The sequence below is a fragment of the Alligator mississippiensis genome, chromosome 5, assembly GCF_030867095.1.
Source record: "Alligator mississippiensis isolate rAllMis1 chromosome 5, rAllMis1, whole genome shotgun sequence".
Taxonomy (NCBI): domain Eukaryota; kingdom Metazoa; phylum Chordata; order Crocodylia; family Alligatoridae; genus Alligator; species Alligator mississippiensis.
The window spans coordinates 116,407,632-116,431,233 of record NC_081828.1 but is presented as its reverse complement, the minus strand read 5'-3'; positions in this window follow the sequence as shown (position 1 = coordinate 116,431,233).

Sequence of the window (23,602 nt, the reverse complement as noted above, 5' to 3'; positions counted from 1 at the left end):
TTTATAGCAGGTGCCTACTGACCCACACCATCCAACCATTTTCTTTTTTTTAATAAAACCTAACAAAAGTCTTCAGTTATATTTCAGAGTATATAATTGATTACAGGGATGTACTTGGTAGCTGTGTTGACCTAAGACAAAAATAAGTGCAAAACTCTAAAACTCTCATTTCAGAGATGATACCTTTTATTAGGCCAACTATGAAATTGCAAAAAAATATTAATTATTAACATAATTATTTTGCAGTTTCTTAGTTGGTCTTATAAAAGGTATCATAAATGATTACAGCATTCATTAGTTCCTGATTATAGGTAACCAAATGTTTCTTCCCTTAACCTACCAAGCAGATTTGTAAAACACCTCATGGTATTTCTTCATGGTATACACCAGGTTGATCATGGCCCCTTTTAATGCCAGCTTTAAAGCTCCACTCTAACAGATGGACAAGTGACCTTGGGAGAAGAGCATTCCTCCAGTGCACCCTCATCATAGGTGGGCAAAATCCTCCCCACCTATGACCAGGTGCAGGGTCATATTTTGCCTACCTTTCTCCTAAGAGATCCGAGTCAAGGGGAGATTTTAAATCCAATTACATTTCCAAATGCAAGACCCATCTGTGCCCCATATTTCCTACAGAATAAAATCGTCTTCTACCTCCTTCCCCCCAGCTAGCAGAAGATGGGAAAAGGCAGTTGAATCATGTGCCAATGAACCATCTGCTTATTTTTCTTGTAAAGATGCTTTTCTGTGATGATTGTTCTATTCACCTAGATAGATTGATAACCTTTACACAAAACAACTAATCTGATATTGTTTTCAGAGTAGAATTTAATTTTCAATACACTGCATTCCTGCTCTGTATAATTTCAGTTCACGTTGTGGACATGCAGATGCCTCCACATAGCTTGAAAGTAGCCTAAAGTATGTAGGATGGTGGAAATGTCAAAATATCAATTTTGAATTATGCAAACAATTGTGTGTGGGGTGAATGTGCATGTGTGCACTTTTAGATTGTGTAACTTTTGTGATGTGTTTTTATAGGAGGATATTTTTTGTCCCAAGTGTTCTTATTATTGGGCTTTATTTAGCCTAATTAGCATTAACCACATTGCTTATCTGACCACTGTAAGAATGTGTATGTGCGCCTACTGATTTAAAATTTTTTTTTGACAATACATCAATCCCTGGAAAAGTCAGGAAACAACTAAGAAAGAACGTATCTGCTATATAGGAAAGATGTTTAAAAATCATGCTGTCGGAGTCGTGTTCTTAGAAAATCTAAAAAAAACCACCCTAACAGATGGAAGATAATTAACACTTTATATTGAAAGGTGGTCAATATAACTCTTTTTTTTTTTTTTGTGCCAAACGTAGGTAGGGCTCTTAAACGAGCATTTTTAATTAGTTCTTTACTACCAATATTGGACCTTAATTTGTCCCCCTTGAAGCCACTGGCAAAAGATCCCATTGGCATCTGTGAGAGTAGGTTTGAGTCTATGAGTAATAATAATGGTGGGTAAACGTCTGTAAAACTCATTCTCCCAGTCAGAAAATGCAACTCTGATAAAGCAAGTTATAAGCAAATCAACGGAGATTTTTTTTAAATCCCTTTTACTCATGTTACATTGACTCACCTAAGATAATGAAAGGTGAAAATGAAGTGTTTAATTTTCCTGGAGATAAATGGAAGTCAAGTACTTGCTAACAGCAGATAATATGCAAAGCTCCAGGGTCTTTAGAATTTGCTTTTTGGTTAAAATTGTATGCACCAAATCTTTCTTCAATTTTATGTACAGGATAGCTTGCCCCTCATTTGACCAGGTCAGAGAGAAGGCAGGGAAGTGCAAATAAATGTAGGGTGGGAGAAAAGGAAGAAGTGGATGCCGACAATTCCATCAGGACCAGATTGAGTCACTAGAATCATAAAATCACAGAAAATTAGGGTATAAGGGACCCCTGGAGGTCTAGTCCAACCCCTAAGGATGGAGATTCCACCACCTCTCTGGGTGAGCTGTTCCATTGTTTTATTACCCTCCTAGTGAGAAAATTCTTCCTAATATCTAATCTAAACTTCCCTTGCTGCAACTTCAGACCTTTGCTCCTTGTTCTGCCATCTGTCACCACTGAAAACAGTCTAGCTCCAAATGTTCATGCTCATGAGCTCCCTGCCTATACTGGGCTTCCTCAAGATGGAGCATTCCAACTTTGTTCAATGTGGAGGCTGTGAGGGGCTACATTAACTCCTGGGGAAGCCTGAAGTTTTGAGAGGATGAAAGCAGAGGGCCTCAATATGAACCCTTCAAATAAAAATGATTTGGGGGGAGCTTAATTGCTCTATCCCACTTTGTGTCCTAGAAGAGATCTACTTTATTATGTCAGAGTCCAGGTTTTACCAACTCTGTAGACAGGGGGAGATGGTTAGCATCCAAATAACTAAGCCAGGCTATACCTATTCCCAGTAAGACATGACAGGAAGAAATGTCTTTACCATTACTCCATTTTGCCCCAGTCATCACATTTGCTAGGTGGAATATTTGTACAGGCAGTCCTCGACTTACACCATTTGAGTTACGATGAACAGCACTTAAGCAATTTATACATTGACACCTTGTTTCAACCTTCAGACGTGGGTTTTGACTTTACAGCACTGGATACAGCTGCACCCAGCTGTTAAGTCTGGTGTAGTGGAAGGGGAGGGTGAAGAGAAAGGGTATGTGAGGGCAGATCAAGGCCCTCCACGGTTAGGGAGGGGCTGGGACTGGGGCTTGGGCAAGTTGCTTGTCTGACGGCTCACCTAGTGACTCCCATCACTCATTCAGGAGGGCACGTGGTGGGGCGTATGCCTTGTACCTGCGCGGGACAGGTGGGCTGGGCCGGGACTGCATTGGGTTGCCCTGGGAGTGGGGGCTATGCCCTCCTGTCACTTGCACAGCCAGGGTGGGGTGGGCGCAGAATGGGGCCACTGTGCTGCCTCTGGACAAGCAGCGCACAGTGGCAGGAGCTGCCCGCCCTGCCAAACGAGCCACGGCTCCATCCTGCACCCACCCTGCCCCAGGTGGGCAAGCAGTGGCAGGGCATGGGGGAACCTGTGCTCGCAGATCAGGGCAGGATGAATAGAGTTGGGGCAGAGCTGGGCTGTGCTCCAGGTGGGTGGTGGGAGCTATGGCCTCCCCATAGGCTCTACTCCGCCGCCTGCTCTGTGCAGCCCCACTGCCCACCCTGATCTGGGGGCACATGTCCCCCTCATGCTCCTCTGATGCTCACCCAGCTGGGGCAGGGCAGGTGTGGGACAGAGCTGCAGCTTGTCAGAGGGGCAGGGGCAGCTCCCACTGCTGCACGTTGCTTGTCCAGAGGCAGCGCAGCGGCCCTGTTCTGCACCCATCCTGCCCCAGCTGGGTGAGTGGCCAGAAGACATAGCCCCCACTCTGAGCACAGCCTGGTGCAGTCCCAGCCCCACCTGCCCTGCCCTACCCTGCACAGATCTGGGGGCACAAGCCCCACCCCAAGCCCTCGCAGGTAAGTGGCAGGAGCCACCAGAGAAGCAACTTGCCCAAGCCCCTCCCTTACCACAGGGGACCTTGATCTGCCCCCAGCATTATCTCATCGTTCCCTGAACATGGGTTAAGGCAAGATGAGGAATGGCATTTGTTTATATCCAGGTCCCTATCTCTACCTGAATTTAATATTTTTAGATCTTTAAATGCAGGTGGTTTGTTTGTACTCAATATCCTGAAAGACTCTTGGGCAGGTTAAAATGTTGACAGAGCTATTGATAAAGCAGGCAGCCTTCACTGGGAAAAGGTAATCGAAGCAGGAATAAGCCAACCTATTCAGGCTAGTGCTTTTGTAATTCGAGCTTTCTGCATTAGCTCAGTGAGTTCATCAAAAATAAGACATCAAGGGAAAGCCCCATGTTGTGCTTTGTTTGCTCAGGAACCAGGTGTTGCCCATGTTTGCAATTTTAGAGTGCTGATATATTATAATTTCTGCAGTATAAGTAAAATCTACCACCTAACACACCTCCCCTTTGCTCTTATTTTACTTTCTGCCAGTTAGTAAGGTGCCTTCTCCCATTAAATTCATTTGAACAAGCTGAGTCTAAAGGTGTCACATAATTTAGAATAAATTATTAGGTTAGCATTCTAATTCTACTTTAGTGTTACAGATATTCATAAATATCATATGACTCATCTGTTATTTTGATAAAGACAGACCAGAAATCATGTTGCAGTCCACAATGCAAATATTATTTAAAATAAGTTTTTTTTTATATGTAAAATGGAAGGATTATCACACAATAGTTCAGTAATCTCTGCCTTGCTTTAAACAGTTAAATACTTCCACTACTTTATGCCCTGCATCTTATGGTTAATGTTGACAAAGTTATCATCCATCTCCAGGTGATGTGGAATTAATCGTGACTCTTGCAATCAAATTATTAATTTCTGGCCATTATTCAATATATATTAGAAATCATACCATGGTAACCCACAGTACCTACTTAGGGAGCTACTGCAAAGAATAATTTGTTTCTGTTCATAATATGTTTTTCTAATACTAAAAAGCAAACAGGTGCTTTCAGAAGAAATTGCTTTCTTCTAGACTGCAAACTATAATCTAGGAATGCAAAAATAAAGCCTCTATGGGATCTCACAAAGTGTGTGCATCTGCACAAGCCTCTACCTACAGTGAACTCAAACTGGTTGCCAGTATGTACTGACCCATAAATCCTTAAGGCTTTTGCTGAGATAGTTCAACTCCCCCAGAATTCAGGTAGTAGTAGTGGCAATTTATTTACAGCTTTTGCTAAAACAATAGCTTTTGCTAACTGACAATAAAATTAGATAATGTAATAAAAATATGTAACGTATGGTTATTGATGGCAGCATATAATAAGATTATACATTCTACCAATTTAAACAAAATTAAAGCAAACATATGATTATACAAAAAGAAGAAAAAACAAAACAATAGACCAATGTAAAAGAGTAAAAACAGAAATTTTATTTGAGTTTCATCCTTATTCTTTGTGAAAGTAATGCAAATATACCCAGGGAGTAAAGAACAGGTGCTAAGTTATTAGAAAGGAGGCAAAGTGATTTTTCCTTATTGGTATTTAAAATTTTCAGTTAATGGAAATATCTATTTTCTTCTTATTTTTTCAAAGAATGAGCAAGACCATTCTTCCCACAAAATTATATCCTGTATGTATGTGGGGTCCAGCGCTCCCTGCCCATAATGACTGCATATCTCATTTGAATGAACTGCAGTCTAGTAATGGCCTCTCACTGTTTGTAGTTTTTGTATTTCAGATAGGTGGGTTTTTAGGCCAAAAGTTTGCTTTATTAATCTAAAAAAAATATTACTCTCCAGTTCAGGTAGTAGTAAAAAACATCATGATCAAATGTCCAGGACACTGGGGTGTTACTGTAGCAGTGATGATCCAGAAAATACATGAGATGCAATGTCTTTTTGGTGATAACTTGGTGATATCTTCTATTGTCTATACAGATGATCCAATAAAAGATATCATAATTGTTGGGGTGGATAGTAGCCCAGGGCATAGAGAGTCTTTGTCAATTTGTGGCAAGTGTAGCAGGGGTTCATTCCATCCTTTCAGTCTCACTTCTGGCCAGTGGTCTTGAGCAGCTGTCCTCATATTGGCAATGAACCATGATGTGTTCACTGTAGATTTCAGTGGACCATCGGATGGTATAAGAGACCATGAGGCACCACATCAACTTGGCATAGTGGCAGGATACTCTGCAGGCATACAGGATGATCTTGTTGCTTGTATCCCATGCTCCAAGTGCCTGAACAATCAGCACCTGCACTGTTATGTCTTACCCCATGGTCCTTAGGGTATTGCCCACTGGCTTGTAGTTGTTCAGCTTTCATTCTCAGGTTTCAGTAAAAGCCTGCCACAGGTTCTTGAAAAGGGATGGTCACATCAGTAATCAAGACCTGTTTGTTGCTCTCATTTGTTACAGTGATGTCTGGATGTATCTAGTTGCAGCCTGGGACAGCATGGTTCACCGATGCTGTCCCAACTATATCTGAGATGGCTTTCAGCAGCTGGCCCTGGACAGCATAGCGGTGGAGTTGCCAACTTCTGGTAGCTATACCTCCAGCACCTCTTGTCATGGCTTCCATAATGGACGATGCTGTTCAGTAGCAGGCAGTTGAGAGGGGCCAAATGGTTGAAACTCCAGTCTGCAAAGTGTGTAAAGTTCCTGCAAGGCATGAAGCGGTTGCTAGCATCCCACTTTGAGGTGACCTAAAAAATGTTGTCCTAGTCAGGTTTTGCCTTCAGGTCACCGATGCACTTGACCCTCATGGCATCCTTCAAGAACTTCACCAGGCAGGTTCTGATGTGGTTTGTGGTGGCAATGCAGTTTGCAGTCAGGAGTGGGAGCAGTGATACTCCCACATCCTGCTGCTCCTTGCATCATATCCAGTGGCAGCTGATGTGCTTCCCGGGGTGCTGCATGGCATTGTGGTCTCAACTTCACAGCAAGGCAGCTTCCCCACTCTCTCATCCAAATTCACCTTTGCATGATCTGCTCAGGAATGTGGCCAGGTCTTTGTTGGATGGAGGCCTGCTGATCCTCTTCCTGGCAGTCTCCTTCAGGTGCCAGCAGTGATACTGCTCAGAAAGTCACTGGAGTAGGCTAGGAGGTGGAAGACATAAGTAACCACCATTGCATTACAGAGGCCACCTATGTGAAGGATGTTGGCACCCCTCTGCCAGTAGGTGATGAGCAAGATCTCATTGCAGGTTCATCTACTTTTTGAGTAGCCACTTGATTACATTGTCTGCTTCATTGAGGGGCATCTTGGGGACTGCTGAGCCTCTCAGGATGAATGAGATGCAGCGGATGAAGTAGGCATTAAGAGCATTGATCTTCTGCCTGGAGGCCATCAGGGTGGCATCCAGCATATGGGTGTCCTACACAGTTCCATGAATGGTCTCTTCCAGTGTCTGCCTCACACTGTGTCTGGAGAGTGTACCCAGGCTGAGTTAGCCTTTGCTCTCCTTCATGTACTTCATGGGCTTGCCCTGGATCTTGAAGGCAGAGGTCAGGACAGTGTTTCTGTTCCTGCACTCAGTGTGTAGGGAGGTGCATTTGGAGGCATTTAAGTGAAGCCCCATCCCCCTGGCTACCTTAGAGGTGATGTCCAGCATCCTCTGGAGTTGACTTGATGGTGAGGAGGACCAAGTTATTGGTGTAGGCCAGGATATTCAGCTTACAATCATATGTTCAGCTTACAATCATAGGGGCTGAACCTTCCTGGGCCCTCAGACACTGCTCAAAGGAGGGGCTGCATGGTGAGGTTGAAGATGATTGGGCTGAATTGGCAGCCTTGCTTTTCTCCAGTCTGGATGGGAATATCCTCGGTTTTACACACCAGTGACCTGATTATGCTGGTGCAGCCATTATAGAGCTCCCAGACAAGCTGGATTGTTTCATGGGCATCCCAAGCTCATAGAGGTTGTTGAAGATGTGCCAATGAGGCATGGAATCCAAGGCACTGGAGAGGTCCATCCACACCACTGCACAGTGATGTCTTGCTCTCTGAGTGTCATCCAGGGCCATCTGCTGAACAAAGTTATGTTAATCGCAGCCTTTGGGCAGCAAACCATTCCAGGTTAAGCTGATGTGCCCCCCCCTCCTCCCCTCCCCCGCCTCCCCCACTTCACTGCCCAGTTGATGATCCAGGCTGCAATGCAGCTGGCATAGAGCTTGTATATGGTGGAGCAAAGGGTAATGGGTCTCCAGTTGCTTGGGTTGTCAGGTTCACTTTTCTTTTGGATCATTGTGGTCATGTCTTTCTTCCAGGACCTGTGAGTGCAGCAAAACTTCTTGCACCAGTTGAAGAGCAGTGACAGCACATGGCAGCCTGGGTCCCACTTTTTCAACAGGCTGTACCTGATGCTGTCTTTGCCTGGTGCAGTTTCTCTTGTCCTGCTTAACATGGCCTCCACCTATCTTGGCATGAAGTCAACTTCAAGCCCCTCTATGGAGTTGTCAGGTGTTAGGGGTCTGATGGATGTGGAACACAGGGTGATGGTTTTGCCTCAGGGTTAAAGATGTGACAGAAGTAAGCATGAAGCCTCTGTCAGAGAATCTGGCAAAATGCTACAGGTTCCTCCTGGATCACCTGCATTGCCTTGGGGCTTCTAGATCCTGGAGGCTGCTACTGGGTCATACTGCTGTCACCTGAGCCTTTTTCTAAGTTGCTCTGCCCTCCAGTGCTAGGCAGAGGTAACTGTCTTAGTTGTTGAGCTGCTGCCACCAAGGTTGCCTTAGCCAAACAGCAGCTGGTAGATCTTTGATCAGCTTGTTCACTGAGGTTTTAAAGCTCTGGAATTAATGGCTTTGGATGAGTTCTTCTGTCCGGAGTATGGCAGGCCAGGTGTGGTGGCTTGGGCTTTTCATCCTGCTCAGTAGCATCTTGGAGAGGTGGGTCAGCAGTGGCAGGAGCCTCAAGAGTCCCAGGGGTATTCCTGGAGATGGGGCTGCCATGCCTTGTCATGTCCTGGTGAGGCACACACCAAGGAGGCATACAGGAGGCATACAGGATGGAGGACTGCATTGGGTTGTGGGCGGAGTGGTTGGCTTGTTGTAGCAGGCTCATTTGAGGTCCAATCCACAGTTGTGGCTGGAGTGGCTGGTCTTATTGTGGCAGGCTTCTTTATCATGATACAGTTCTTTGTGTATGGTTATGACAGGGGCGGCTGGCATCACTGCAGTAGGCTCCTTAGTCATGGTCTGGCTCTGGCATGTCTTCTGGTGGGACTTTGGTTGCTTCAGTGCTGTGAGGCATGCATTGCAGAGGGTGCAGAGGAACACCAGGCACTTCTGGAGGTTGTTGTGTGTTTTCTACTCCTGGAGGAGCAAACAGCTAGGGCAGACCAGCTTCTCTGGAAGGAGTTCAGGGTCCGATCCTGTCCCATCATCTTGGTTCTCTGCTGGTGTCTTGGGCATTGGGAAGGGCTCCTCACTCAAGTGCTGCTGTTGTTTGGGGATTCCTACTTCCAGCAGTCAGTGAGTTGCTTTGTTCTCCTGCTGCCTGTGGTGTATCTGTCATTGTCAATGGTTGGGGGCCTGTTGTTGGGGGTGGGGGTGCCATCATTGTCCAAGGGGATGCCACCATCATACAGGGTCTCCACTATTGCTGCCAGGGAAGTGATCTGCAATGGCCATTTGGGGGTTCTCCAGCATCATCTAGTGTTCTGCTGTTGCTTGGGGCTCTGCTAGGGTCTGCCACCGCAGTCAGGGGGGTCTGCTGCTGTCATCAGTGTCTTGGTAGAGAGATTAGAAGAGAGAACGGTGGAGTCAGAGAGCTGCCAATGTCAGGGATCCCTTCCTCACAATATAGAAATACTGCAATAAAACCGTCACCTTTCACAACCAAAAACCCTTGCCACAGAACTGGACTAAGAATTGATTGTCTCCAAAGGTTTACCACAGACCACTCATATTACTTTGGTAAAGACATTTTGTCTCTTCCTATATCTGTTTTCCTGTATTTAAAATGAGGGAAATGATACCTTTCTTTTAAAGTGTTCTAGAATACAGATCCTAGAATTGAAAACTATTACATTTTGTCCTCTGATTAGATATTCTCATTTCATATCATGTTTATATAAACTTTAGTATATGCATACATGACACAATAAATTGTGAGAAAGTTAATAATTATCTCTCACAGGTGTTGAACATTAATTTATTAGTATATATAAAGGGTTTTGGAAGCCTTAGATGAAAGACGCAATACATCAGAAGGGCAATTATCAATGCCCGCTATTAACAATATTTAGTATCACAAAAATACTAAAGTGATTGTTCCCTTAGAACTGTGTAATAAAGTAAAATTCATTTAATGTAATAGAGCGAGTTTGTTCATTTTAATACAAGTTAAAAAGGGTTTTTGTTTTTGTTTTTTTTAAATCTTTCAAATTGAATCAAAGTCTCCAAAGGCACCCACATTGGATTTCCTCTCGTACATTGTTTGGTTTTATTTCTCACTACATCAACAGTACGAGCTACTGTATAATAGCTAATTGCTAATGTGCAGTAGTGTCAGAAATGACCCATGAGGATCCAGAACTGCGCAGTCATTTAGTACTTGCTTAAGCATTATTAAACTGCTCAGTCTGATGCACGTGTAGATGCTCCCAGTATCTCACAAGTGGATGATAGTATGCCAGTCTCAGCATTTATTCTTTGGGATTTGTGGAAGATTGGAGAAAACATTTGCTTAATTTTGCTGTCTGATGCACATCACCTGGAAATAGCATCCAACAAAGTAAACTGTTGCCTAGGAAAGCTTATGCCTTTCTGGACATATTTATCTCTGAGCTGGCACCCTGCCCTGCCTTCTGCCTGACTTCAGACTAACATGGCTAACTACATCTTTATAACTGTGACTGAATGAAGAGGTAACTTTATTTTTAGCTTCATTCTCAGTCCTTTAAGTCTTAAATACCCATCTGTCTGATCCTACATCACTTTTTCCACAAATCTTACTGACCTTCCTTCTTCATACATACTTACCTACTCCAGAAAATTCATCAAAGCTTCTCCCTTGGGTTTTTATTTCTGTCTTTCCTCCTAACTGTCTGTTAGGACCGTGTTCTGTCCATTTTAAAAACAAGTCTGGTCAGCCTGAAGTTCTGGCCCTTTAAATACATTTCTTCTGGGACCTACAGTTCCAATCTGGTCCAATGATTTCAGACTGGAATTAGGACCTGATTGGTGAAGAAAACAAAGTTTGATGAGAAAAGAAAGTAATTCATGGCTCCAAAAACTGAAAAGTTCAGAAAAGGGGATTTAGCTAAAAGTTGAGAAAGGGCAAAGACAAAATGGAAGAGGGAACAGCTGCTATATTGCTAAAAGAAACAGCAGTGACCTGGTGGTTTGAATACGCTTCCCTTTGAAGACAGAGCCAGAGAAAGGACCTGGGAGAGGTTGCTTGGATGGCTGGGAAGAGCTTGAGAAGAAGGCATAAATAAAGACAGGCACTGTAGAAAAGGAAAGGAAGAACTGTTTGCAGCTTGTGAGATAACAGCACATGGTATAAGTCCGACAAGAGAATGCATGTCCACTCGCCTCCATTATATTACCGTTTGCTGGGGAAATCCTGCAACTAAAAAAGAGTGTAGGACGGAAACTGCAGCCTGGTGACGGTGAAGTGTTTGTATACTTTATAGAGGGGATTTTGATATAGGGTTGTCACTCAACAAAGAGGATGTATGTAAAGACAGTGTCTCTTCAGTGCACTTGGATAGGGGGAAGCATTTAGTTTGGACACATGGGTAAACTCCACTACCAGTAAAGGGTAGACTCTGGAGGACTGAGATAGAAAGTGTATTTCCATATTGCAAAGGTAAGATGCCTATCATATCCCTACTCCATACTTCATGATACCTATATATTAGCCTTCCTGGTTAGAAAAACCTCCCTCACCACCAGCATCTTATAAAGCTTCCTCAATTGGAGTTAAAAACAGAAAGAAAACCACCCATTAATCACACAGAGCCATCTGGTTATAGACATCCAGGTCTTTGCATTGTTAACTCTTACTTAATTTCTCCCTGTTATGGCATATGCATACTTAAAGTACTTTAATACAAGTAATCTGTATAGGCAACTATAAGGAATAGGAGGAGGTCTCTGGTATTCATTTACTCCTCTGAAAATGAAATAATTAAACTATTGCTAATTACTTTTGTGGTAAGGACTGCAAAGACTTAAGCATTTCCTTAACTTTACACAGTGTAACAATAAGGTCTTTCAAAAAGCGCAAAATAAAAGGTCTTGCCCAAGAGAGAATGGTCTAAGGGCCATATTTTTGGATATGTCTATTCAACTCCTGTGTTTACTTGAATACTTTCCTCCTCCCACTCCCTCACTCTAAGTAATGATTTCACATGGTTGATTCTAAAGTTGTTTTTCAGGCAAAATACCACTAAGCTTTCTACAGTACTTATGGCCCCAATTACTTATTACCTAAGTGAATATTTTTTTTTTATTTATTTAGCATAACAAAGCACTTGCAAGTAAGGAAAGTACTGTTATCTCCATTTTACAGATGGGGAATAGAGGCAGAAAGACTAAAGGCTACATCCACAACATTATCAGGCACCTTCAGTTGATTCTTGCCTCAGGCAACCCAGGAAATTGAGGGCAGAGCAGTGAAATGAACCTAGGTCTCCCAAGTCCAAAGTTAGCACCTAACCACTGGTCCACATTTTAGCATTGTGTTCCAGGTTTCTACTTAGAGGTAAGAAATGTTTTCAAAAGATTCATATTGTTTCCATCAGCATTTTAGCAAGGCAAGGAAGGAAAATTTTATAGAAACTGTTTCTATTTCTTTCAAGCATATCAGATTCTAAAAAAGAGGACATTACACTTTTGGTGATCTTTGCTAGGTCATAGATGCATAAGTTATTACATAGGCATGTGTTCTGTAAACAGGTAAGTAGCCAAAATAGTTCTAACTATAACAGTATGGCTACAAGCTAAAATGATTTCCATTATGAATAGCGCCATCTTAAAAACCCTTGAAAGTTAATACAGAAGCATATAATATGCAAGACAGTCTATTTCAAAATAGAAATTCTTAGGCCTGGAAATGGCTAAATGGGGAAATCGGACAGTGTCAATATGGTAGAGTCTCCAAAAAAGTTCCTGAAACTTATTTTATCTTCTGCTGTGATTTTTTTTAAATGGTAATTCACACTAAGCTGCCTTTAAAGCCTGAAATGTCTTTGAGGCTGCTGTTCTTGCTCAATCACTACCCAGATTTTTAATTTGTATTCCCCAGTGCAATCTTTACTTTCAAGCTCCCTTGAGAGGAAGTCTCACAAATCCCCTTGGCCTTGGTGGGTCAAGAGATCTTAACCTACTGCCCTCTACTGGTTCCAATAGCCTTAAAAAGAAAGAGCAACATGGAGAAAGGGAGGGGTTGCACAGAAACTATTGACATCCTGGGCCTGTCCAGTCCAGCAGTAGTCTGCACATGGGAAGGCAGTACAGCACAATATACGTGCCCTATGGGCATGGAATCCCAAAATGTATGCAGCATGGCATTAGGCACATACCACTACATATTTCCAAGAGAGAAGCTTATTAGCACGTCTAGTGTTGCACTAACATGGCTATACTGCACTTAAGTGTGTTGTGATTCACTGCAAGACTCCCATGCACAGCTGGGTGTAGACGCATCCTTTGAGTGCAGGTTGAATATTCTATTTAAAGGGTCCAATTAAATTTGCTTTCAGCCCAAGTGAATGATTGGATGTAATGTTTCCCTTCCCAAATGAAATATAGTAGAAGGGCCTTCAACATGACTGTGAATTCTCTTATCAGAAGATGAAAAGCCTGACCTTGTACTGTTACACTGTTAAATCACTGGCACAGTGATAGGTGTCCAGAAAGGATTGCAACAACGTGGTGGTACTTGTTAAAACAACAGCAACAATAGCAAAAAATGCTCTGATCACTAGGTAGTATATAGTAAAGGTTACCATTTATTTGTCTCCATGATCTAAACAGAACACCCTGACTATCTGACACCACCACATCTGCTCTAAGGAAAATACACATGCTGCCCAGCTGGCAAGTCTGACATCTGCCTTTATACAACAAGGACACTCCAGTAGAGAAACAGACAATATCATTTTGAATGAGCCACCAAAATGTCCTGCTACAGTACAAAAAGAACCACGCCCCCACCCCGACCACACACTCCCAGTGGTCAGCTATAACCCTACACTGGAATAGATTGGAAGAATCATCAAACAAGCCTATTACAGCCTATATCCAACAAAGATTAGACCTTGGGAGAAATGCTCCCAGTGCCCCCGCTCCTGACTTTCAAAGAATCCTCCCATCTTGCCCAACTCATCATCAGAAGTAAATTCACTACTGCTCAATGGACTTCGAATGCGACATAGCTTTGTCCTACCAATAGATGCTTAACCTGTCAACACATCTTCACTTCTACTACAGCCAACACCCCCATAGTGAACTGGTCAGAATCCATGTATCCTGCACATCTTTCCTAAAATGTGATTATCTGAGCTGATCCACATTTGGCAATTATGCAGGTGAAACTAAACAGAAATTATGCACGAGCATGAACTCTCTCAGAAAAAATATAAAGGACAGAGTCACACAGGGCATGTTTACACGTGCTTTGGGAGGGGCGGGGGGTGTTTTAATTAAAGCAGCTCTCAGGAGCCACTCTAATTAAAGTGCCTGCAGTGTCTTGTGTATTCAGCATCCTGCACTTAAAAATGGCAGCAGGGGTGCTTTAACTAAATGGTATCCCCACCACCATTTTGAAGCTTGAGGACACTGAATACACATGATGCTGAGGCTGCTGGAACATGCTAATCAGCACACTCCAGCAGACTTGATTAATCAAAACTGTTTAGATATGTTCTAATTCGAATGCATCGGAACAGGCATCAGACACATGTATAGGTGCCCACAAACATTAGAAGGAGCACATTTTTCACAAAACAGTCACTCCCTTGATGTCCCCATGCTCATGTGAAATCTACTAAACACCGTTAAAGGCCGAGTTTGGGAACAAGAATTCATAAGCTGACTAAACACTAAGAACAAACGACTGAACACTAATATTGACATTATGGCACACTGTAATTTGTTCTGCCTGATTCCTGAAATGATTCCCCCCACTACAGATTATAATGAACCTCCTCCCTTTTGATATGTCTCAATCTCCCAGGAATTGAGTCTCTTTTCTGCTTCTAATTGTTTGTGTGATGCCTCTGGGAATTTCTCCTCTCCAACTTCACAGCTCTACCCACTGTTCTTAATCATCGCTGTCCATGCTTCTCTCCTCAGACCTCTTGAAGAATGCCTTGCATTTGTCATAACCAAATGAGTTGAGTGCCCCTGTCACAACAGAACTGCCCTGAATAACTGCAAATTTGGTACGTTCTGCCTCATTAGCTATTCCCACCTGGCAACCTGTTATTGGATACTCTAAATGTATAAAAATCCGTGCAGCTTCCGCCCAAGTCGGAGAGCTCTGAGCACAGGGTAGAGTACGAAGAACTTTGCCACGTGGCAGAGAAAAGCTGGCGGACTGGCTATCCTCCAACATCTCCCCGTCACCGCCTGTTCCCGACATATCCTTCATCCTGCATGCTCGTTACTGTCTACAAACTCGCCGGTCCGTTTGGTCGCCAGTTACCTGTAACCACGCAAGCAACTTGTTACCTGTAACTACGTAAGCAACCTTACCACCTGCGTCGCGACCATCAGCGGCGTAAGTAAAGTAAAAGTTATTTTGCAACCAATACACTGTGTCCTGCCTCTCCATCCACCAGGCCGAGTAATCAGCGATCCCCCTCAAGTCGGCTTCAGCCGTCTGAGACATGGCGTCACGAACAGGATCTAAGGGCACGGTGGTGGAGATGAATTTAATTGAATGCTGCCCCTGGCGCACCGGGACCCGCCGTGTGGAAAACGCAGACGAACTCTGGGCGCATATCGCCTACCACCAGGCGGTAGGAGGGGATGGAAGGAACATTGACGTCTACTTCTCGGTGAAAGGGGAAGGAGCAGTCATGAAGGAATGGAGAGCAAAGCTGTTTCCCAGGGCGTTCTGGTGTGTAATGGGCAGTGACCGGGTTTGCTATCGGCCCCCGGATGAAACACCGACCCTATCCCTAGCAGGGGTGAAGGCGAGGAAGGCGGAAAATCCGACCCCCGCTCAAGAGTTTGCCCAGTGCACCCGGTGCCTGTGGGAAGGAGGGGAGCCCACCCCGCCGGATCGGTTTAACTGTCCGGCTTTGGCACCTGGGTCGCGTGGTCACGAACTCCTTGGCCAGGTCCGGGAAGACCTAGAGACCGAGGGCCGCCACGCGGCAAAATGGGGAGGCCCAAAATGGAACAAGGAAAAAATAATAAACGAGTTATTTCGAACGGTAGTGGGGTTATTGAGAGAAAAACGCCAACCTAGAAATGCAATTGCGAACAGCGAGCATGGAGTCACTGGAGCAGGCGGCAGGGGGCTCCAAGCCAGCGCTCGAAAATGGTGTCGGCCGCATGGCGCCGCTGCCAGAAAATGGCGCCGGAAAAGGAGGGGAAGACGAAAAGGGCACGAAAGTCCCCTTGGGAGGCGGGCCGGCCGCGTCACCGCCCACGGCCCCGCCCCTCGGAGTGGCGCCAAAAGAAGCCCCGCCCCCTGACATGGAGCCAGTAGTGGAACCGCCCCCGTATGAGGGAGGAAAGTTGTATCCAGTGCTCCCGCCCGACAAATTTAACCCTCTCCCGACTGCGGCTCACCCGATAGCATTAGTGAAGCAAGTCGTCAATGTGCAGGGTGCAACCCGCACCACCACTACATACCGCACCCACACGCGGGGAGAACTGCAGGAATTGTGTCAGGAATCAAAAATAAAACCTGAAGAACCGCTAGCCATATGGCTGGGAAGCCTAGTAGTAGAATTTGGGTCAGACCTGCTAGACTTGGAAGAGGCTAGCTTCCAAACTCGTCAAGCCTCATGGAGTGGGGGGCACGCCACTGACTTAAACGTGGTAACGGGCAACGCCTACTGGCCCATCCCGCTCCCAGCTCTAGTTGCAGGTCAAGTGTGCCACAAATCTCATGTGTGGCATAATGGATGACCGCCGAACCCGTCCGCAGAGCAGCTGCTGCTGGCCATCATCGGAGTATCCTACGCATCCTGGAACCCGAGGGTACACCCTTTGGGACTGACACAGGCGCAGAGCGACGCGCCGTGGCCCCATTGTCATTTCCGTCACCCCGGGGATGTTCCAACCACCCTGGACAGTATTGAGGCATGTGTAGAGGTTTACGGGGGAAGAGAAGCCGTGACTTTCAGGCTTCTCCTCGGGCCACTGGCCGGGCAGCTGGCTGAAAACTTGCTAAGCCAGATGCCACGGCTACAGGCCCTGATGGATCCCACGGTAAAAGTCTCCGGTGGAACCATGTCCTACGGCGTACCCAAATCAACGCTGTCACCAACACAACACCTCATATAAAGACAAGCCCCCCTGGGATGAACCAGCACTTCAAAAGCCCCAACCATGGAAGCCGAAGCTCACCCCTAGATGAATTAGTCTGGGTCACCGTTCCACACACTCGTCAACCACATCCGTGAGTGCACAAGGAAGTCATCTGCGAACCCGAGAAGTATCCTGGCACCTACTCTGTGCTCCTAGAAGGCGATCAAACCCGGTCGCTCATCATAACTCATCACAACTGGCTAACTTGCCGCCCTGATGTTCACCGATTATGGCCCCCCTTTTCTTTATTTGTTTGTCTGTTCGTTTGTTTTGTCCCCTTACAGGCCCAGCGGTGACGAAGTGGCAATCTGTGACTGCCCGATCACGAGAATCACCGAGCACCAACCTGCAGCACATCCGGGTCGACGCCACAATGGCCACCTACTCATATGTCGTGAGCAGGGTCGTTGCTCTATTCCTGCTGTTACCGACAGGTTCCTCGACAAATGGAAGCTAACTTCAAAACCTCCAACTCGGTTCTGAACTTTCTATCATTCCGAGCCAAAGCTATAACTAACGGCTCATAGACAAATAACCCCACCGCGTGCTTACGGCTCCCCCTTTTGTTAATAACCCCGTGTTCACACCCTTGGTCTACCCCTTCAATGTAAGCGCGTGGTTCAAGGCGAGAGGTAACGACTCAGTCCGTAACTTCACAGAATATTTCTGGCATGAACACCATGGGTAGAGGAAGGAGAGGAGTAGAGTGGATATTTTACATGGAGGGTTCGGAACATGAGGAAAGAGATGAGGGAGATGATGACGGAAGGGGGCAAGTAGTAAAGGAACAAAAGGCAAGGTTCTATAGGGACCTGTAAGAAGAAAAAGGACGATCTGGGAAGAGAGGTGACAGTAGAAGAAATAGAAGGGTGTTTGAAAGGAATGAAGAAAGTCCCAGGGTTCGAATAAGATGGGGTGCTTCGTCTTAATTAATTCAATTGTTGACTTCCCTCATTTCCTTATGTTTACCATTAATAGTAATAGCCATTGTTGTATGTATGGGTTGTTGTATTTTACAGTTTGTTAAAAAGCGATTTGTTAAGTTATCTGCTTATGTATATACCCGTTTACCACTTGAACCTTGTAAAGACGACGAGTTTCTAGACGAAAATTACTTGTAACCTAATTCCCTTGTCTATTGTGACATGGTCAAGGGGGCATGTCATAACCAAATGAGTTGAGTGCCCCTGTCACAATAGAACTGCCCTGAATAACTGCAAATTTGGTACGTTCTGCCTCATTAGCTATTCCCACCTGGCAGCCTGTTATTGGATACTCTAAATGTATAAAAATCCATGCAGCTTCCGCCCAAGTCGGAGAGCTCTGAGCACATGGTAGAGTACGGAGAACTTTGCCACGTGGCAGAGAAAAGCTGGCGGACTGGCCATCCTCCAACATCTCCCTGTCACCGCCTGTTCCCGACGTGTCCTTCATCCTGCATGCTTGTTACTGTCTACAAACTCGCCGGTCCGTTTGGTCGCCAGTTACCTGTAACCACGCAAGCAACTTGTTACCTGTAACTACGTAAGCAACCTTACCACCTGCGTCGCAACCATCAGCGGCCTAAGTAAAGTTAAAGTAAAAGTTATTTTGCAACCAATACGCTGTGTCCCGCCTCTCCATCCACCAGCCCGCCTGACAGCCAAGTAATCAGCAATCCTCCTCAAGTTGGCTTCAGCCATCTGAGACAGCATTCAGACACTTATATAACTTTATCCCAACCATGCAGTTGGTCCAGTAAAAGATATCACCCCCCAGAAATCCTTGCCTCCCAGTATTTCCTTGTAACCCTAATTAATGTACTATTCTTTTTTTTATCTTTTTTAATTCTGAACAGAGGCTGATGAGTTAATCAAAGCTGAAGCCTGGCTTTAACCCAGCCTCTTCATCTGGCTCTACTCCTTCTCCCTGAACAATGGTAAGTTGGAAAGGACATAAGTAGAACCAGGAAAGTGTTCAGGTATTATAGAGGTGGTCATTGAATGACACGAGTCATATATCACACATAAAACAGAGCCATATTGGAAGGTCCCATAGCTTTTCCAGGATGTCTTATCAAACTTGCAGCAGTGCTTGTATCTCCCTAATGGCCTCCAGTGCAACAGCTCTTTGAGGTTGTGAGTCTGCTTGGCTATATTGAAGGTTATAGCTGGCCAGCACTATTTTAACCACTCACTTTTCAAGAGGGGTTTTAGTTATTTGTAAGCAGTCACCCTTACTGTCATATTTTAGTACATATTTCATACTTCTCTTCAAGAACCTACAGCTCAGAATACCTCCTAAAATACCTTACTAGTATGCTGGCATGTAAGACAGGACACATTTAAAAGAACATCATATAATGGCAAACAGCCCTTGCCTCTCCTATTTAAGTACTACAGAGAATAGTAAAAATTAAAATGAGAAAATTAACACTTTCCATTGGAGAGTTTGATCTCCAAAGTATTTTCTTTCTCTCATGTTTTAATGTGAATTTAACAAATCTTAAACATATTAGAGGTTCTTCAGCAGTTGCAGTTCCCATTTGAGGGGTCTCTAATTCACTCATGAGCATTTAACCTCTATTCCCTTCTCTTGTCCCTTGGGCTAAAGTGATTGCTACTGGCTTCTTAATTAACTTAGTTTTTGGAACTATGCCTCATAATGATTTTGCACTGTGTATCTAAGATTTAGCATTATTGAACCTGAGCATCTCACAATTATTTGTGGATTTTTATCTATTCAGTGCTACAATGTGCTAGGGAAGTATTGCCCTGTTTTACAGAATGAGAACTGAGAAAGAAGGTAAAAGAAAGTGATTTATTCAAGGTCACGCAGTAGATCTGAGAGAAGCCTAGGAGCTGAACCAGGATCTGCAGTCCTATGTTCTCTCTTTACATCTGAGGAATGCCATCAGAGCTTCTAGCCTCCAGGTACTTCCTCTTTAGTACAGTCTAGTAGCCATTGACAAGTTATTTGTCACTTTTGCTCCACACTCTGGACCTTCACCAGTGAAGTTCTTTGGAACAGAAATTAAGCTATGAAAAGTATATTTCCCATGGTTACATTTATAGATCAAAGAGCTCATTCTTTCCATTAAAATAAAATAATATTTACATTTTAGTGGTGCTCCCTGTAATTGGAGTTTGTCTTAAATTATTACTAGTCATTTAACACCATCAAAAGGAGTTGTGTGTATGGATCAAGGAGATCAAGGGCAATATTTGGCTTCCTGTTTGAATTTTATAACAAAAAAAATCTCAGCTAATATTTCTCTCTGTAGAGGACACTGTAGTGTTTTTTCTGTCTTTCTAAGTATAATAAAATATTGCAGATGGGGACATGAAAGAAACACTTCCTTTTAAGTCTAACAATTCTTTAACTGCCCCAACTTCAGTGGCATCTATAGACATAGGAATTTGCTGCATTTTCTTGTGTTTCTTGTACTCATTTGGGTTGAGTTTATTTTTATTCTGAATGTATTCATGCAGTAAACTCTGAGCAAGTGAGAGCTAATGGTCACAGTTTGTTGGGGAGGACCTTAAATATTCAGTATTTCTTACCACTAAGGTTTGCTTCCTAGCTCTTCAAAGATCTACATAAGAAGCTGAATACCTATCTGAATATGCTGGTCAGTTTAAGATTGTTAATTTGACTTTGATTCATGCCCACATATTTATATTTGCTTCTAAAAGCTACTAAAGTAGAATTTAATATAAATTTGTTTAGACCAAAGTATTTTATATTAAAAACCACATATAGGTTATAATGTGTTCATCTTCATTTAAGGTCAATACCAAATCACAGGTTTCATTCCTTCTTTTAACTCAAAGAGAAAATAAATATTTATGAAGAAATATTTTGGATTAAATAAAATATTATAGTCAGTTTCTTTTGTCCTCTGTATCCATGCACACAGATGCACACAGCAAGTGTGTGCATCTGACCATAACATTTGAGCTTTGGACTTTAACTCTTTCAGCTTAATTTAAAAAAACAATAAGATACCCATTACATATTTTCCAAGACTAAAATCAACTGATGTGTGCCTGATTCTATTTCCTAGCACCAATCACTGTTGTCCTTGGTAAATTAAGATGAACTAATGAAGAAATTGCACACACACACATTCCACCCACTTCATGTCTTGTGTACAGGAAAAACTGCAAGTTATCTTTGAAAGCTATGGCAGGGTAAAAATTGTTCAAGATTTATATTGCAGAATGTGAAATGCTACCTTGTATATGTGATGCCGAATTTAAAATGATTGTCTTTGGACTCCAAGTTGACATCAATCTGAAAGCAGATAAATTACATCTTGTGTTGGGGGAGTGCACAGGGACTATTTTTAGGTTGGCAGTAGCATAAGCTAGTACTGTAGCAGATGAGCAATGACAGTTGTAAAGAATCCAGGTCTTGTTGCTTGTTTTGATACTATGCTAAGCATTCTAACAATTAGTTGTCTGTGCTTTATATACTACTCACCACAGGTAATTAATGAAAGCTATAAAGGTATAGGTAAAAAGCCTGAGGTATCTCAGATGATCTTGCAGAATGGACACCTTGTGGAACTGCCTATGGAGACCTGAGGAAGAGCGTCTTACATTCAAAAACTTGTCTAACTTTATCCCAACTACACAGCTGGTACCAGGGGAGCCAAGTACATGGGGGTCTGAGGGCCCTGGACCCCTCAGGAAGAGGGCTGTCACCTGAAATGCATAAAACTTTCCACATGTCCATCACCTTAGCTGCCCCCTGGCAAAAATAGAAGTCAGTGTGTATGGTTGATCCATTAAAAGACAGCATCCTAAGAAATCCTTGCTCTGTCATTATTTCTAAAAGAAAATTTAGCAATATTAGCCTTTACAAAATTCCAAACCTTTTCAAAGATAAGCACAGGAAATATGCCCAAAAGCTTCATTATCTTTCTCCTACCTTCCTTCTTTCTATGGCTATTTTTTCCCAGTGTTTTCAAGGGTAAAATAATAATAATAATAATAATAATAATAATAATAATAATAATAATAATAATTTGCTGGATAGGTGCATTTTAAAGACATCAAAAGAACATGTAGTGTCCTTCTCTTCTCTGGCTTCCTTATTTGGTTCAGTTTTGTATCTGAACCTACTGCTAGCAATTCCAAATCTTTTTAACATGGATAGCATTTCCAAAAAGAATAGATGTTGGATATTTATATACTGCCCTTTGAGGCAAACTGTGGTAGGCCATGCAAATGGACAGCTAAAATTCAGAAGTCAGGCAGCAGCTTTGAATTCAGTAGGCTTCTGTTTTTATGCTCTTTGTATTTGTTGTCAAAAGCATCACATGGAAATACTGTTTAGTAGGCATTTCTGGGCATGGTTGAACAATGGCAGATGGCCAAAGATATCATCCTCATAGCATTCTGAGAAAATGAATCCGACTTAAAAAGGTTTTCATGACTGTAATGGTTACAGCTTTAGAAAGCTTTGCATGTTCTGCATCGAGAGTACCTCTATGGTAAAATTACCCAAAAGTAACTAGAGGTTGGTCAGTTTTTGTTTCATGGAATCACATAAAAGTAGGGTTGGAAGGGACCTCAGGAGGTCATCTAGTCCAACTTCTTACTCAAGGCAACATCATCCCTGTCTAAACCACCCTATGCAAGTATCTGCCTAGATCACGAGTATTTGACCCCCCAGCTTGCAGGCCAGTTCAGGCCCCTGGCACCATTTCTTCTGACCTGTGGAGCTCCCCATGGATTTGGGGGGTAGCACTGTGACCCAAGACCCTGCATCCAGGGCAGTGTGGGGCCTGATCCTGGGCCACAGGGACCAAGCAGAAGTGGCACAGGGCCTCTGGAGCCATATTCCAGCTGAGCAGAGGTGGTGTGGAGCCCATAGAGCCCAATCTGAGCCAGGCAGAGGAAGATCAGGGGTCTGGAGCCCAATCTTGGGCCATTCATCCAAAACTGTGAGCACTACAGGCCTAGCCTATTCCAAACAACTGCAAGAATACCCCTGTCATGGGACTACCAGGCACAATGCCCAAAAACATCAAAAACACCCTAACTTGCCACAGACACATGTGGGGGACAAAGGCAATATCAATATCCTGTCACTGCAAGGACAGGAAGCAGTCAGTTAAAATGCTCCTCTTTCATGTTCTGCATGCTGACTTATTATGAAAGCAAGTGAGGCCTGGCTGGTGCCCAGCTGTTTGAGATTGTCAAGACTCTATTTGCAACTTGCTTAATGGAAAAGTGGCCCTAGCTATCTTCTACTCTGAGGATCTTGATGCTGACCTTCTGGTTCTTTTACTGACAGACTATTTAAAAAATCATGGCTTTTGTTGACAAAATCATTGAGAAGAAGACTTGCTTGAAAAGCTGTGGCCAAGTCAACATAGTAATGGTAGTTGTTTGAGCAACAACTTGTTAGGTAAAATCAGAAACTCTGGACAGCAGAAGCACTTCACATAAGTATAGCCTTGTCAGGTCCAAGACAGTGAAGAAATGCAGTAGGATTGAAACTTTAGCTATTTAGTTCATCCTATTTTGAGGTGA